We start from the raw sequence: 18,417 nt of genomic DNA on the forward strand, positions 1-18,417 counted from the left end.
ATTCTGTTCATCTATTCTTTATTCAGTTCACATTCTTATTACTACCAGATCAGTTTATTTCTCTTCCTTAGTATTTGCCTTGTTGCAACAAAAATTTGGAACAACAAAGTAAAGGGTTAAAACAACAGACAAGTTACAGCTGAGTTCAGCTCAAGCAGACAGATATTTTGTTAGACGGATACTCCCAAGACATCGGAAGAAGCCGGACCCAAAGAAATCTTTTTTTTCTCTCTTGCTTTCCCTGTTTTTATACTTCCAGAACTCTTCCTTTTGGTTATGCCCTGTGCAAAATAGGGCTTGTACCCATAACTGATCAATGAAGTGGAGTGCAACTGAGCATACGGTCAAGATTAACAGTTGTAAGTTATATGACAGCAGTCTGTGTTGTTTATGTCTTCCTATAATTCAGTTTACATCGGTTATAATGAAATATAGAATATTTATAAATCCTTAATGGATTCTTAGTTGCCTAAGATTACTTGGAGAAGTCCCTGTGCTTATTTTGTGTTCACTGTGTGCCTAGGGCGCATGTGCAGCAGTTGGAAAACTCTCTATGGTTATTTTTGTAGCATATCTGTGAGCTCCCCTGGGTGTGTCTGGGATGGTTTTAGAGATCAGCTTGCATCTCTTTCAGCCAGGCCACCCCCTTGTCGCTCTTGTTTAACTTCCTACCTAACATTACCAATGCTTCAAATTCTTTATATGGCGAACTATTTATATCTGTTTCTCTTGTAGTTTTTTCAAGGATTTTCTCTTTCTCTTTCAATTATAACAAATACCCCTGTCCTCTCATTTTGTTTAACTTCTCTGTTTCTATGAAATTAGGTGAAATAGTTACCTGTTTCAGCCTTGAATGGGTGTCCTTATGTGGGAGCATCCCTGTGTAGTCTGCATGTCCCTGGTGGCTTTGTTGGGAGAGCTGGATTTGACATGAACAGAAGTCATGTCTTACTTCAGGGTGAACTGACAGCTCTCATCTTGGTAGGAGGTTGGACTAGAAATGGAGTGGCTAGAGTCAGAGCCAGATGTGAGGTGAGGCTTCCCCTCTTCTCAGTGACTTTCACTAGCACACTGAAGGCAGGAGAAGGTCTTAAGTTGCCAGAGCAGAAGCCTTGAGGATCAGGTCCCAGCTGCCTCAGCTCCCTTCAGGGGTGTGCTCTCCTCGCTCTTGCCCCAGAGGGGAGCTGCACTGGAACCAGAGGGGCTGGTGCGATCACTCGGTGTGTCAGGGAAAGGGCTGTGGCCATCCAGCTGGGGCCAGATATCTGGACTGCTTTTTGATGAACTGCCTGTGTAAGCAGCAGGAATGGCTGCCCGCTGCCGTGCTCACGTGCCACTTCAGGCCCAAGCGTCCTTTGTCTGTGATAGCTGGACCCTCCCCACTGCCTCTCCCATCCCCATCACAGTGTGAAGATGAATGCCCCACAGAGCAGGCAGGGCCTGTGTGGGCTCTCAGCATGTGTCAGGATGTGAACTGTGGTGGTCCCACTACAGACAGAGATGGGGCTTTTCTGATGAGCCTCCTTTGTTAGCACAAACGGTGGCTGCCCCTATCCTGCTCGATGGTTCTTGAGGTCTAAGCCAAGTCTGTGTATCACAGCGAGGCTCCAGAGCAAGACTGGAATGTTCACTCAGCTCAGACTGGTTGTGGGAAACCAGCCAGACACTTGCACAGCCTCAGTCTGCTCCCTCTGTTCTGCCTTGGGAGCGAGCAAGTGGACATACAGTCCTCGTGAGTGGGATTCAGGCTTCCCAGAGTCCTCCTGCTAGTCCCACCGGCCCTCCAACCAGCTGTGGGGACTTGCCTTCCCTGTGTCAGATCCCAAGGCTGGGACACCCAATATTGTTGCTCAAACCATGAACACCCCAGGGAGGATTGCCACTCCCATGATCTCCCTTTTCCTCTGAATCCCCTTTCAAGGGTACAGATACTGACTTGATTTCATGTCTTCTCTTCTTTCCTGATTCAGTGTGGATCTTTCTTACAGCCTTGCTTATATAGGAGTATTTTTGACAGTCTCCAGTTAATTTTCAGTCAGAATCATCCACATTTAGATGTATTTTTGATGTATTTATGGTTGGAGGTGAGTTTTGTGTCCCCTTGTGGCTCAGCTGGTAAAGAATCTGCCTGCAATGCGGGGACCTGGGTTCAATCACTGGGAAGATCCCCTGGAGAAGGGAAAGGCTATGCACTCCAGGATTCTGGCCTGGAGAATACTGGGTAGCAAAGAGTCAGACACAACTGAGTGATTTTCAGTTTCACTCCACCATCTTAATCCGTTCCATTATTACTCATTTTTATTACTAAATAATATTCCATTGTATGGACACTACCACATTGGTTTTATCCACTCAAAAGTTGATAAACATTTACACTACTTTCAGTTTTTAGCTATTATAAGTAATAGTGCTATGAAAATGTTTACAAGGTTTTGTGTGAATGTGCTTTTAGTTCTCTTGGGTATATACCTAGAAGTGGAATTGCTGAGTCATGTGGAAACTATATGTTTAACTTTTTGAAGAATCACTCAACTGCTTTCTAAAGTGAATTAACAATTTTACATTTTCCAACAGTGTTGTGTGAAGATTCCAACTTCTCCACGTCTTCACCAGAACTTCTAAATGTCTGTCCTTTTGTTTATAATCACTCTGATGGGTGTGAAGTGATTCTCATTATAGTTTTGATTTTCATTTTCTTACTGACTAATAATGGTGTGTTTGTTATTTCTTTTTCTTTTTAACACCAAAAACATTTTGTATTGGAGTAATAGTTTAAAGTGAATAGCGAAGGGATTCAGCCTTGTAAACATGTACCCATTCTCCCCCAAGCCCCCTCACATCCAGGCTGGCACATAACATTGAGCAGGGTCCCATGTGCCATACAATAGGTCTTTGTTGGTTATCCATTTTAAATATTTCAATGTGTATATGACCTTTCCAAAGTCCCTAACTATCCTTTTCCCCCAACAAACATAAGTTTGTTTTCTAAGTCTGTGAATCTCTTTCTGTTTTGTAACAAAGTTCATGTGTGTCATTTCTTTTTAGATTTCACATATAAGAGATGTCTTATGATATTTCTCCTTCTCTGTCTGACTGACTTCATTCAGTATGACACTCTCTACATCCATCCATGCTGCTGCAAATGCATTTTTCTTTCTTTTTAATGGCTGAATAATATTCCATTGTATACATGTACCACATTTTCTTTATCCATTCTTCTGTTGATGGACATTTCGGTTGCTTCCATGTCTTGGTTATTGTAAACAGTGCTCCAATGAACACTGGGGTGCATATGTCTTTTCAGGCCGTGTTTTTCTCTGGATATATGCCCAGCAGTGGGATTGCAAGGTCATATGGTAGCTCTATTTTTAGTTTTTTAAGGAACCTCCATGCTGTTCCCCATACTGGTTGTATCAATTTACATTCCCACCAAAAGGAGGGTTCCCTTCTCTCCACACCCTCTCCAGAATTTTGTGTGTGTGTGTGTGGATTATTTAATGATAGCATTCTGAGCCGTGTGAGGTAATACCTCACTGTAGTTTTTATTTGCATTTTTCTAATAACTAGCAATGTTAAATATCTTTTTATGTGCCTGTTGACCATCTCTCTGTCCTCTTTGGAGAAATGTCTATTCAGATCTTCTGCCCATTTTTTGAGTAGTTTGTTTTGATACTATTAAGAATCATAAACAATTTGTAACTTTGGAGACATCCTTTATCAGTCACAGTATTTTCAAATATTTTCTCCCATCTGTTGGTTGTCTTTTTGTTTTGTTTATTGTTTTCTTTGCTGTGCAAAAGCTTTTGAGTTTAAGTAAGTCCGATTTGCTTATTTTCCATTTATTTCCATTATTCTGGGAGATGGATTGAAAAAGATATTGCTGTGATTTATATCAGAGAGTGTTTTGCATATGTTTTCCTCTATAGTTTTATAGTATCTGGTCTCACATTTAGCTTATTTTTTGTGTGAAGTTGAGGAATGATCTAATTTCACTTTTTTTACATGTTGCTGTGCAGTTTTCCCAGCACCATTTGTTAAAGAAATCGTCTTTCCAGCATTGTATAGTCCTGCCTCCTTTGTCATAGATCAATTGACCATAGGTTCGTGGGCTTATGTCTGGGTTTTCTATCCTGTTCCATTGATCTATATGTGTATTTTTGTGCCAGTACCATACTGTTTTGATGACTGTAGCTATGTAGTATAGTCTGAAGTCAGGAAGCCTGTTTGCTCTAGCTCTGTTTTCTTTTTCAAGATTGCTTTGTTTATCTGGGGTCTTTTGTGTCTCCATACAAATTCTGAGATTTTTTTTCTAGTTCTGTGAAAAATGCCATTGGTAATTTGATAGGGATTGCATTGAATCTGTAGATTGCCTTGGGTAGTATAGTCATTTTGACAATATCGATTCTTCCAATTCATGAACATGGCATATCTTACCATATGTTTATGTCTTCTTCAATTTATCAGCATCTTACAGTTTGCAGAGTATGGGTCTTTTGTCTCCTTAGTTAGTTTTATTTCTAGGTATTTTATTCTTTTTGATGTGATGATAAATGGAATTGCTTCTAGAATTTCTCTTCCTGTTCTTTCATTTTTAGTGTATAGAAATCCTACAGATTTCTGTGTATTAGTTTTGTAAGATGCAACTTTACCAAATTCACTGATGAGTTCTAGTAGTTTTCTGGTAGCATCTTTAGGATCTTCTATGTATAGGATCATGTCATCTATAAACAGTGACAGTTTAATTTCTTTTCTGATTTGGATTCCCCTTCTTTTTCTTCTCTGATTGCTGTAACAAGGACTTCTAAAACTATGTTGAATAAAAGTGGTGAGAGTGGACATCCTTGTCTTGATCCTGATCTTAGAGGGAATACTTTCAGCTTTTCACCATTGAGTATGATGCTAGCTGTAGATTTGTCATATATGGCTTTTATTATGTTGAGGGCTTCTCTGGTAGCTTAGCTGGTAAAGAATCCACCTGCAATGCAGGAGACCCTGGTTTGATTCCTGGATTGGAAATATCCCCTGGAGAAAGGATAGGCTACACACTCCAGTATTCTTGGGCTTCCCTGGTGGCTCAGTTGGGAAAGAATCTGTCTGCAATGCGGGAGACCTGGTTTTGATCCCTGGGTCTGGTTAGGTTAGGTTGTTTATTTGAGTTCTTTCTTGCTTCTTGAGATAAGATTGTATTGCTATGAACTTCCTGCTTAGAACTACTTTCGCTGCATCCCATAAGTTTAGGACTGATGTGCTTTTGTTCTCATTTGTGTCTAGATTTTCTTCCTTGATTTCTTCAGTGATCCACTGGTTGTTCAGTAGCATATTGTTTAGTTGTCACATATTTGTGTTTCTTAGGGATGCTTGATACGATTTCAATTTTCTTAAATTTACCAAGGCTCACCTTGGAGCCCAGCATGTGGTCAGTCCTGGAGAATGTTCCATGTGCACTTGAGAAGAATGTGTAGTCTGCTGCTTTTGGATGGAATGTTCTATAAATATCAATTAAGTCCAACCCGTCTAAAATGTTAAAGACTTTGTTTCTTTGTTGATTTTCTGTCTAGATTATATGTACATTTGTGAAAGTGGGGTATTAAAAGTTCCCCACTATTATTGTATTACTGACAATTTCTCCCTTTATATTTGTTATTATTTGCCTTACATATTGAGGTGCTTCTATGTTGGGTCTATATATATTTATAATTGTTATATCTTCTTCTTGGATTGAACTCTTTATCATTATGTAATGTCCTTCTTTGTCTCTTATAAAAGTCTTTGTTTTAAAGTCTATCTTGTCTGATATGAGTATCACTAGTCCAGCTTTCTTATGATCTCGATTTGCATGAAATACCTTCTCCCATCCCCTTACTTTCAGTCTCTAAGTGCCCATAGGTCTGAGGTGGGTATTTCATAGACCACTCAGCCCATCTTGCTTTTGTATCCACTCAGCCAGTCTATATCTTTTGGTTGGTGAGTTTAATCCACTTACATTTAAGGTACTTATTGATACGTATGATCCTTTTTGCTAATTGTTTTAGGTTTATTTTTGTAAATCTTTTCCTTCTTTTGTGTTTCCTGTGTAGAGAAGTTCCTTTATCATTTGTTTTTAAACTGGCTTAGTGGTGCTGAATTCTCTTAAATTTTGCTTGTCTGGAAAACTTGATTTCTTCATCAAATCTGAATGAGAGTCTAACTGAGTAGAATATTCTTGGTTATAGGTTCTTCTGTTTCATCACTTGGAATAGGTCGTGCCATTCCCTTCTAGCTTATAGAGTTTCTGTTGAGAAATCGGCTGATAACCTTTTGGGATTTCCCTTGTATATTATTTGTCTTTTTTCCCTTGTTACTTTTAATAATTTATCTTTGTCTTTAATTTTTGTCAGTTTGATTACTATGTTTTGGTGTGTTCTTCCTGTTATCCTGCCTGGGACGGTCTGTGCTTCCTGAACTTGGGTGACTATATCCTTTCGCATGTTGGGGAAGTTTTCAGCTGTTATCTCTTCAAATATTTTCTTGGATCCTCTGTCTTTCTCTTCTCCTGGGATGGTTATAATGCGAATATCGGTGTGTTTAATGTTGTCACAGAGATCTCTTATACTGTCTTCATTTCTTTTCATTCTTTTTTTCCATATTCTGTTTTGTAGCGTTGTTTTTCACCATTCTGTCTTTCAGGTCACTTATCTGTCTTTCTGCCTCAGTTATTTTGCTATTGATTCCTTCTATTGCATTGTTCACCTCTGTTTGTTTCTTCTTTAGTTCTCCTAAGCCTTTGGTAAACATTTGCATCTTCTCCATTCTTTTTCCCAGATCCTGAATCATCTTCACTATCATTATTCAGAATTCTTTTTCTGGGAGGTTGCCTATCTCCACTTCATTTAGTTGTTTTTCTGGGGATTTATCTTATTCCTTCATCTGTGACATAACCCTATTTCTTTTCATTTTAGTTAGCTTTCTGTGATTGTTGTATTAGTTTTGGAGGCTGCTGGGATTGTAGTTCTTATTTCTTCTGTCTTCTCTCTGGTGCATGAGGATAAGAGGCTTGTGCAAGCTTCCTGATGGGAAGGACTGGCTGTGGGGAAAAATGGGTCTTGCTCTGGTCGTGCTCTCATCTTGCTCAGTAAAACTTTAATCCAAGTGTCTGCTGATGGGTAGAGCTGTGCCAGTTTGTTATCTGGCCTGAAATGACCCTGTCCTGGAGTCCACAGGCTCTGTGGTAGGGCTATTGGCAAGCTCCAAGAGAATTTACGCTGAGACATATCTCCCAGGAACACTGCTACTAGTTCCCCTGTCCCTGTGGTGGGTCTCTGCCAACCCACACCTCTTCAGAAGACCCTCAAACATTCACAGGTAGGTCTGGCTCAGTCTTCTGTGGGGTTGCTGTTCCTTTCCCCTCAGTCCTGGTGTGTACAAAGTTTTGTTTATGTCTGTCAAGAGTGGCATCTCTGTTTCCCCCAGTCCTGTGGGGAGTCCTGTAATCAAATCCCACTGGCCTTCAAGGTCAGATTCCCTGGGCATTCCCAGCCCCTTGGCTGCATCTCCAGGCTGGAAAGCCTGATGTGGGGCCGAGAACCTTCACAACAGTGCAAGGACTTCTTCGATATCATTGTTCTCCAGGTTGTGGGTCTCCCACCCAGAGGGTATAGGATTCGATTTTATAGTGATTGTGCCCCTCCTACTGTTTCATTGTGGTTTCTCCTTTGTCCTTGGTTGTGGGGTATCTTTTTTTGCTGGGTTCCAATGTCTTCCTGTTGATGGTTGTTCAACAGCCAGTTGCAATTTTGGTGCTGTGGAAGAAGATATAATGGTATATTCTCATGTGCTAATTGGCCATTCATGTGTCTTTTTTGGTAAAATATCTATTCAGATTTTTTTGCCTGTTTATAAATTTGGTTATTTGTTGTCTTATTATTGAGTTGTAAGTGTATTTTGAATAAAATCCTTTGTTAGACATATGCTGCTGCTGCTAAGTCGCTTCAGTTGTGTCCGACTCTGTGATACCCCATAGACGGCAGCCCACCAGGCTCCCCCGTCCCTGGGATTCTCCAGGCAAGAACACTGGAGTGGGTTGCCATTTCCTTCTCCAATGCATGAAAGTGAAATGACATATTTGCAAATAGTTTGTCCCATTTCATGGGTTGTCTTTTAGAGCAATAAGTTTTTAATTTTGTTGGAGTCCTATTTATCTATTTTTTTCCTTTTTTCACTTGTGTCTTTGTTTTTCTAAGAATCTTTGCCTAACCCAAGCTTATACCTGGTTTCATGTTCTATGAACTTTTTATAGTTTTAGATCTTCCTTTTATGTCTTTGATCCAGTTGGAGTTAAGTTTTGTATATGGTATGATATAAGGCTCCAGCTCAGTTCTTTGGCATGTGCCTATCCTAGTTGTTTCAACACCAGTGATTAGAGGACTAGTCTCTTCTGAATTATTTATCTTGGCATACTTTTCAAAAAACAACTGACAGTAAATGTAACTGTTTATTAACCAGATTCTCAATTCTATCCCACTGAATTTTTTTTTTTCTGATAGTATGGCCTTTTATCGAGAGTCACAGAACAAAACTAGGTCTCTGGAACCAGGTGCCTCCCAGGTACAGCTTCTGCCACAGGCCTGTTCCTGCGGGAGGAGGCTGGCAACCTGGCCTGAGACACACACTGGGTACACACACTGGGCATACAGATCAGGGGCACTGGGCCTGGCAGTGGGACCTTCATCACCCCAACTGCCAGCCCCTCATGTGAGTTGGCAGCATGGCCTCTTCTCCACGGGGGCCTACTCTGAGGGGACTATGAGTTTGAAAGATACCCCACAGCCAAGGACAAAGGAGAAGCCACAGCGAAACAGTAGGAGCGCACAATCACGATAAAATCAAATCCTATACCCTCTGGGTGGGAGACCCACAGCCTGGAGAACAGTGATATGAAAGAAGTCCTTGCACTGTTGTGAAGGTTCTCAGCTCCACATCAGGCTCCCCAGCCTGGAGATGCAGCCAAGGGGCTGGGAATGCCCGAGTTGGGGTGGAGGGGGGCGGGTCTCCACTCTATCCCACTGAACTTTATGTCAGTTCTGTGTCAGCACCACACTCTTTTGATTATTTTAGCTTTGTAGTAATTTTTTTTTAATCGGAAATATAATTCCTCCAAGTTTGTTCTTTTCAAGATCATTTTAGCTTCTAGGTCTCTTATATTTCCATATGAATTTAAGGTCAGATTCTAGGGGGCAGCAAGAGGCAGCTGGAATTTTGATAAAGGTTACGTTAACTGTATAGTTCAATATTTGGGAAGTATTGCTATTTTAGTGTTATTAAGGCTTCTAGTCCATAAACATGCAATGTCTCTTCATTTATTTAATATTCTTTGACTACTTTAAGTAGTGTTTTTCAGTGTAAAAGTCTCATACTTTTTTGATAAATCAAAAAAGAGTTTTGTTAAAAAAGTTAAATCAAACTTTTTTGTTTTGTTTATCCCTGAATATTTTATTTTTTTGATGTTTTTCTTGTGAATGAAAATGTTTTCTTAATTTCGTTTTTAAATAGAAATACAATTCTTGTTTCTTTTATATCCTGCAACCTTGCTGAATTTGTTCAGTAGTTTCTAGTAGTTTTTTTTGTTTGTTTGTTTGTTTTTCAGTATGAATCCCTTAGGATTTTCTACATATAGGATCATGTCATCTAATAATAAGGTTTAATTTCTTCCTTTCTAATATGCATACCTTTTGTATCTTTTTCTTGCCTTATCGCACTGTTTAGAACATCCATTCCCATCTTGAATACAAGCGGTGAGAGCAAACATCCTTGCCTTGTTTCCAGCCTTGGGATGAAAGCATGCAAACGTTCACCATTAAGTGTGATGTTTGACCTTAAGTTTTTAAAATCAAATCTTTTATCAGGTTGAAGAAGTTTTTGTCATAAATGGATGTTGGATTTTGCCAAATAATTTTTCTTTATCTATCAAGATGATCATGCAGTTTTCCCCCCCTCTATTTTTTAAATATGGTATATTACATTAATGATTTCATATGTTAAGCAAACCTTACATTCCCAGATGAATCTCCCTCAGTCATAGCTTATCATCTGTTTATATGTCCCTAGATTTCGCTTGCATATATTTTGTTGAGGATTTTTTGTGTTCATATTTATCAAGCATTATTGGTTTGCTGTTTTTGTGTGTTGTCTTTGTCTGGCCTTGGTATCAGGAAATGGCTTCCTGATTCTATATTAGTGGCTTCATAGAATAAGCTGGAAAGTGTTCCCTTTCCTTTTTTTCTGAGGCTTGCAAAAAATACACATTATTATTTTCTTGAAAGTTTTTGTAGAATTTACAACTGAAGCTATCTGGGCATAGGTTTAACTTTGTGTAAATATTTTCAGTTACTAACTTATTTGTTTGTTATAATTCTATTCAGATTTTCTGTTTCCATTTTATTCAGTTTTGGTATTCTGTATCTTTATGGGATGTTTTTCTATTTCACAGCTTTTTGATGCTGCAGCTTACATACGGGCAAGATTGGTTTTCAACTAGTACACTCTCATGCAGTCATAATGGTTATTATTTCCTAAGAGCCAGTACCCTGAGAGAGCTCCTGCCTCTTCTCTAGCCTCTCTACAGCTCCCCACCTGTCAGCACCTAAAGGTTAACATCTGTAACAGCTGGGGACATTCGGAACTTAGCTAACTCCAACATCGTTGTCATCTGTACAGATTGATTGGTCCTCCTGCCATACCAGTTATTAAATTTATGAACATCACCTTTTGGAAATGGAAGACTGAGTCCCCACTTCAGACCTCTACTTCCTCTCACTTTGATCTGGTGTTGATCATGTGCTTCAGCATTCTACTGGACAGGTCTGGCAGAAGGAATAGCATCAATTGATTGGGTATGTCTGTCTGATAGTTGTGGGCCAGTGGATTGTGAGACTTGGGAAGTCAATGTGTAGGCCTAGGCTGATTTCTAAAGAAAATTTAAATCCCAGCTATGGCTATTAGAAAGAAAAGAAAAGTGGCTGATGATAAACGTGTAGCTCAAAGTAAGTGAACTGGAAAATGTGTCTTTGTGCTAAAGGTATTACTGTATGGTGCCACACATATTGAAAGGAAGATTGTTACCAAGCCTAAGCTCATTCTGTTTGACGCATGACAGGCTAATAAATTGAGAGAGGAGTTGTTGGAGCATGGAATGATGACTTTAATCAGAAGGGTAGCAGACAAAGGAGATGATAGACTTGAGTGCCCAAAAACCATCTTATCTCAGTCAGGATTCAGGGTTGTTCCTGAATTATTTTCTGAATATAATCCTGAATTATACAGGATTGTATAAAACAATAGGGAGGGGGAAGGGGCTTTCAGTGGCCCTGAGCAATGGCAGAATAGGGCTGTTAACTGGTTGCTGGCTGACAGTTGCTCACTTGGTTGGGAGAGGGGTCCCACCAGAATCCCCCAACCCACTGCTGAGTGGGACTATTATAGCTAGCGTCTGTCTCAGTGGAGTGTGCAGGCAGGAGCCAGGGAGGGAAAGGCCCCTTATGCCTTAGGTCCCATATGGGACCACTGCCAAAAGTTCACTGATTGAAATGCTTTCAGAAGGCAGGCAAGTAACATTCCTCATTTCATTGATTCAAAGATGCACATTTCTTTTGGCATTTAAACATCTTTGAAACTGGAGTGCATGTTACAACTGATTGTAAGTCATAGTTTAATGGCAGTGTCATTTCTGTCTTGTTGTTATAAAATACTAGCATCATAATCAGATGTTTTGAAAATCACATCCTTTTATGTCAGCCCTGCACTTTGAAAGAGAGGTATAGATACAAATACTTATTCTTCTACCATGAGAAAAACAACAGGGGACGTGACAAATGGCAGCTACTTTGTTGTTTTTGTGTAGGAGCCAATAGAGAGAGTTTCAGTTCAGTTCAGTCGTTCAGCATGTCCGACTCTTTGTGACCCCATGGACTGCAGCACACCAGGCTTCCCTGTCCATCACCAACTCCTGGAGTTTGCTCAAACTCATGTCCATCAAGTCAGTGATGCCATCCATCCACCGCATCCTCTGTTGTCCCCTTCTCCTCCCACCTTCAATCTTTCCCAGCATCAGGGTCTTTTCCAGTGAGTCAGTTCTTTGCATCAGGTGGCCAAAGTATTAGGGTTTCAGCTTCAGCATCAGTCCTCCCAATGAATATTCAGGGATGATTTCCTTTAGGATAGACTGGTTGGATCTCCTTGCAGTCCAAGGGACTCTCAAGAGTCTTCTCCAACACCACAAGTCAAAAGCATCAATTCTTCAGCACTCAGCCTTCTTCATGGTACAACTCTCACATCCATACATGACTAGTGGAAAAACCGTAGCTCTGATTAGATGGACCTTTGTTGGAAAAGTAATGTCTCTGCTTTTTAATATGCTGTCTAGGTTGATCATAGCTTTTCTTCCAAGGAGCAAGTGTCTTTTAATTTCATGGCTGCAGTCACCATCTGCAGTGATTTTGAAGCACCCCCCCCCAAAATAGTCTGTCTTTGTTTCCCCATCTATTTGCTGTGAAGTGATTGGACCAGATGCCATGATCTTAGTTTTCTGAATGTTGAGTTTTAAGCCAAACTTTTCACTCTCCTCTTTCACCTTCATCAAGAGGCTCTTTAGTTCTTCTTCACTTTCTGCCATAAGGGTGGTGTGATCTGCATACCTGAGGTTATCGATATTTCTCCTGGCAATCTTGATTCCAGCTTGTGCTTCATCCAGCCTGGCATTTCACATGATGTACTCTGTATATAATTTAAATAAGCAGGGTGACAATATGCAGCCTTTCCCGATTTGGAACCAGAACAACAGACTGGTTCTAACTGTTGCTTCTTGATGTGCATACAGATTTCTCAGGAGGCAGGTAAGCTGGTCTGGTATTCCTGTCTCTTTAAGAATTTTCCACAGTTTGTTGTGATCCACACGGTCAAAGGCTTTGGCATAGTCAATAAAGCAGAAGTAGATTTGTTTCTGCTACCGCTATAGAGTGCAACTGGCACTCTATAGAGTAGTAGTAGAGTATAGAGTAGTGGCAACTGGCAAACTGGAGACTGCATCCTACCTCCAGGAGCAGTTGCCCTTTCCCCCACTACCCCACCTAATGCTTTCCTGTGGTGACATAGGCCTAGTGTTCATGAGTGTTAGGAGTTTTCAAAGGAAGCCAGAAATCCAAAAATCTAGATTTTTATTTGAAACTTTTAATTTTAAAATATGGCTCAATTTTTTAACTGGCCAGAAAGGAAAAAGGAAGAAAAAAGAAAAGGTAAATGGGGTTAGATTCAGATTGTATCTTCTATTTTAAGGATTTAATAGTAAGAGAGAACATGAAAAAAAAATAAAAGTTGAGAACAAAAGAAATAAAAAGAGGAAAGTCAATTACAAAGTTTAACACTGGGTTCAGAGGCTCAGACTAGCAAATACCACAGGGCATATTATGTGTATAGCTCTTAAAATTTAATTTCTGCCTCCCCTAAACTTAACTGGTGGCTCAGATGGTAAAGCGTCCGCCTGCAATGCGGGACACCCAGGTTCAATCCCTGGGTTGGGAAGATATCCTGGAGAAGGAAATGGCAACCCACTCCAGTACTCTTGCCTGGAAAATTCCATGGACTGAGGAGCCTGGTAGGCTACAGTCCATGGGGTCGCAGAGTCAGACACGACTGAGTGACTTCACTTTCACTTTCTCCCCTAAACAGAAGAAAGTGTGGTAAAATTTGCTCAAGATGTTGTATTTCCTGATTATAAAAATATGATTACTTTTAAATTACATTCTTAGGTTTACAAAACAAAAGCATTTGACTGCTGCTACTACAGATTGTGGTCAATGAACGGATGGATGATAAGATGGGAAACAAAAATTATTAGAAGACCAGGATTCTGATTCTGGCCTTGCAACATAGGGCAAGTAATTGAGCATCACTCAGCTTCATATACCTCATTTATAAAACAGGGGTAATCATACCTGCCCCTGTACCTCACATGGCTGCGGTAAGGGCCACATGAGATAAAATATGTGAAAGTATAAAGTGTTACATAAATATGTTATTAGTATTTCTCACATTCCATAAGTAGTTGGGTCAGCACAGGTTCTGGAATCTCAGATTCCCCATCTCAAGCTACAGCTCTTTCTCTAGGCCACACCACCTATGGAATTGTTTATCTTGTCTTGCCAATAGAGCAAGAGCTTATTATAAGAAAAAGTCAGCCAGCACCTTAGAATCTGAGCCTCAGTACTGTGTGGTGTAGGCAAAGCTTAGATGTTGAACCTGAAAGATTGGCATTTCACATTTTGAAGGGCTACCCAGGGATAAGAGGTTGTCCAAGATTATGGTTCATCTGTATCTTTCTCATAGTCTGACCTTAGGCTAGTTCTTTCCCTCTGTGTTTGACATCTTCATTCTATTTTGCTTTATAAAAAAAAAGCTCCTACTTCTTTTTGGTGAAAATGTAAAACTCTATTATGGATTAAGGAGTGGTCAAACTTTACGTTGGTATAAACTATAAGATATAGATATAGTCTATATCCAGACTAACTGTTTCAACACTTGCCTCTAGCCCATCTCAAATCTTATCTGAAAGTGAGCATTGAGGAAAAGGGGGCTACAGAGGATGAGATGGTTTGATGACATCATTGACTCAATGGACATGAGTTTGAGCAAACTCTGGGAGATAGTAAAGGACAGGGAAGCCTGGAGCGCCACAGTTCATGGGGTCACAAAGAGTCAGACGTGACTGGGCAACTTAACAACAATAGAATAAGTTATAATTTTTTAAGGAAAGAAAAAACTTAACTTTAAAAAGTTGCCATTCTTTTTAGAATGACAAGTGACTTGCTTCTAACTACTAAATTGGATATTATACATAAACTTTCTTCCTTAACCTTAACCTTAACCTTCCTTAACCTCAAAATCAGTCTGGCTGAGACCAAATTGATTGTCTCATTGGAAGGGTGATTGCCCTCTATCTCGCAACTTCTATTCATGACATTACCATTTTTAAATGTTGGTAATCTTTTTCTGTGGTGTTGGAGAAGACTCTTGAGAGTCCCTTGGACTGCAAGGAGATCAAACTGGTCAGTCCTAAAAGAAATCAACCCTGAATATTCATTGGAAGGACTGACGCTGAAGCTGAAGCTCCAGTACTTTGGCCACCTGATGTGAAGAGCCGGCACACTGAAAAAGACCCTGATGCTGGGAAAGATAGAAGGCATGAGGAGAAGGGGATGACAGGGGACAAGATAGTTGGATGGCATCACCAACTTGATGGACATGAGTTTAAGCAAGCTCCAGGAGATGGTGAAGGACAGGGCAGCCTGGCGTGCAACAGTCCTTGGGGTTGCAAAGAGTTGGAAACTACTGAGCAACTGAACAACAACAAAACTTTTTCTGAGAATGGACCGATAGTAAATATTTTAGGCCGTGAGGGCCGTAAGGTTTCTGTTACAGGCTGTTCACCTCTGCTGTTGTATTGTGAAAGCAGCCTTAGACAGCATGTAAGTAAATGAGCAGGGCTGTGTCCCAATAAAGCTTTAGTTACAAAAACAGACTAGGCAGGATTTCCCATTGTCAAAATGTGCCAAGCCCTATTATAGAGTCTCAGGATGAAAATATCAAGAGTTGGTTTTGATTGTCCCTCTTCTTTAATTTTTATATCTAAGTAGCTCTCTAGTTGGCCTTCCCTGGTGGCTCAGTGGTAAAGAATTCTCCTGCAAATGCAGAAGATGCAAGTTCAAACCCTGGGTCAGGAAGATCCTCTGGAGAAGGAAATGGCAAACCACTTCAGTATTCTTGCTGGGAAATCACCTGGACAGAGGAGCTTGGTGCCTGGGGTTGCAAAGAGTTGGACATGACTGAGTGACTAAACAACAACAAAAATGACTAATGATGTTGAGCAGCTTTTCATGTGCATATTTGTCATTGATGTATGTTCCTTTTGAAATATCTGTTACAATATTTTGCCTGTTTTATAGTAAGCTGTTTGTTTTCTTATTATTGAATTTTGAGAATTCTTTATACATTCAAGATACAAGTCCTATATTAGATACATATTTTGTAAATATTTTCTCCCAGCCTATAACTTGTCTTTGCATCATCTTTCATGGTTTCTTACAAAAAGCAGACATCTTTAATTTTTAAGTCCAATTTGTCATTTTTCTTTTTATGAATTTTTGTGTGTCATATCTAGGTAAAATCTTTGCCTAGTCCAAGGTCACAGACATTTTCTTGTAGAAGTCTATATTTCATGTTGAGTTAATTCTTGTACATGCTGTGAGGTATGGATCAAAGATTTTTGTTTTGTTTTTTGTTTTGATTCTACATGTGAACATTCATGTAGAATGTTGTTGTTACAGCATCATTTGTTGAATAGTTGTTATAGCATCGTTTGTTGAACAGACTATTCTTTCTCCAATAAATTGCCTTTACAGCTTTGTCAACAATCAGTTGTTTATTTGTGAGCATCCATTTCTGGACTCTCCTTTCTGTTCCATTCATCTATCTGTCTGTCTTGACAGCAATACCAAACTCCCTTTGTTACTGTAGCTTTATAATAAATCTTGATAAAAAGTGGTGTTTGTCCTGTAACTTTGTTCTTTTACAAAGTGTTTTGGGTATTCTATGTCCTTTGCATTTTTATGTGAGTTTTAGAAAGTTTTTTATTTCTTATTCAAAAAACATGCAAGGACTTGGATCGGGAAGTCTTTTAATCTATCAACTTGTTGAGAATTGACATCTTAACAATATTGAGTGTTTCAACCCATGAATATGGTAAATATTTATGTCTTCTTTAATTTCCCTCAGCTATGTTTTGCAGTCTTTATTGTAAAAGTCATTATATTCATCTTGAAATGAATACTGCAGCTTTATTCTTTATATCATATTTTGAGATGCTAATGCATATAGTATTGTATTTTAATTTCAATTTGTTAATGCATAGAAATAGAATTTTTGTATAGTTCTCTTATATCCTACAGCTTTGTTCAACTCACTAATTCTAGGGGATTTTCTTCATAGTTCATCAGATTTTCAGTATAGATGATAATAGAGGTATATTATTCTGACTTAAGGCAGTTTTACTTTTTCCTTTTTATGATTTGGTTGCCTTTTATTTCTTTTTCTTGATTGATTGCACTAGCTAGAAACTCCAGTACAATGATAAATAGAAATGCTGAGTGTGAACCTCCATATCTTGTTTCAGTTCTTAGGGGAAGAGACTTCAATTTTTCACTAATTTAGTTGTAGATTTTTCATAGATGCCCTTTATCAGGTTGAGGAAGTATTTTTGAATACTTTGAATAGAACAATATACAGTTCTACTCCTATTTTGTTAAGATTTTTTAATCAGAAATGGATATTAGAATAAACTGTTATGGTACATATATACAATGGAATATTACTCAGTCATAAAGAAGAATGAATTGGAGTCATTCACTAGAAGAATAAATTTCCAGTGAGGTGAATTAACCTAGAGCCTCTTATGCAGAGTGAAGGAAGTCAGAAAGAGAAAAACAAATATCATGTATTAATGCACATATATGGAGCCTAGGAAAAAATGGTACAGGTGAACCTGTTTGTAGGGCAGCAATAGCACTGCATACATAGAGAACAGACTTGTGGACCCCGTGGAGGATGGAGAGGGTGTGAGGAGCTGAGAGAGTAGTATTGAAGCATATGCACCACCATATGTAAAACAGATAGCCAGTGGGAATATGCTGTATGATGCAGGGAGCTCAACCTGGTGTCCTGGGACAACCTAGAGGGGTGGGATGGGCTGGAAGGTGGGTGGGGAGGTTTAAGAGGGACAGGACATATGTATACCTATGGCTGATTCATGTTGATTAAGGCAGAAACCAATACAACATTGTAAACCAATTATTCTGGAATTAAAAATAAATATAAAAAATTTTAAATAAAATAGATAACCTAGAAGACCGTATTGTACAACTCAGGGAATATAGCCAATATTTTATAATAACTTTAAATGTAATATAAGGTATAAAAATATTAAGTCACTAAGTCTGAAGCTAATATTGTAAGTCAATCATATTTTGATTAAATAAATAAGAAAATAACTAATTCAACCATAAAAAAGAAATGGATATTAGATTTGTCAAGTTGTTTTTGCATGCTAATCAAGATGATCATGCAGTTTTCCTTTTTTCATTCATTATTTTATGAATTAGATTGACTGCTTTTTTTTAATTCTCATGTTGACTTTCTTTTTTAATTTATGTATTTTTAATTGAAGGATAATTGCTTTACAATATTCTGTTGGTTTCTACCAAACATCAACATGACATTGACTTTTTTATGAATGTTAAATCAATCTTGCATTTCTGAGATAAAATCTACTTGGTCATGATGTATTTTCCTTTTTATTTATTATTGAACTTAACTTGCTAAAATTTTGCTTTAAGT

The 18,417-nt window shown here is 38.9% G+C and overlaps 1 protein-coding gene across 9 annotated transcripts in view; it reads left to right on the forward strand.

The window, feature by feature from the left end:
- The window catches only part of TTC23 (tetratricopeptide repeat domain 23), a 160,433-nt gene that overhangs the window by 21,496 nt on the left and 120,520 nt on the right, over positions 1–18,417 (forward strand). The window contains exon 1 of one of the 9 annotated variants that reach the window (XM_061394262.1): positions 10,475–10,868. The exons of the other annotated variants lie outside the window; for them this stretch is intronic. The gene's annotated coding sequence lies outside the window, so the exon portion shown is untranslated. Of the gene's footprint in view, positions 1–10,474; positions 10,869–18,417 lie in introns of those variants that run through there. 9 annotated transcript variants of the gene reach the window in all.

This window comes from Bos javanicus, chromosome 21 (genome assembly GCF_032452875.1).
Source record: "Bos javanicus breed banteng chromosome 21, ARS-OSU_banteng_1.0, whole genome shotgun sequence".
In the NCBI taxonomy this organism is placed as follows: Eukaryota; Metazoa; Chordata; class Mammalia; order Artiodactyla; family Bovidae; genus Bos; species Bos javanicus.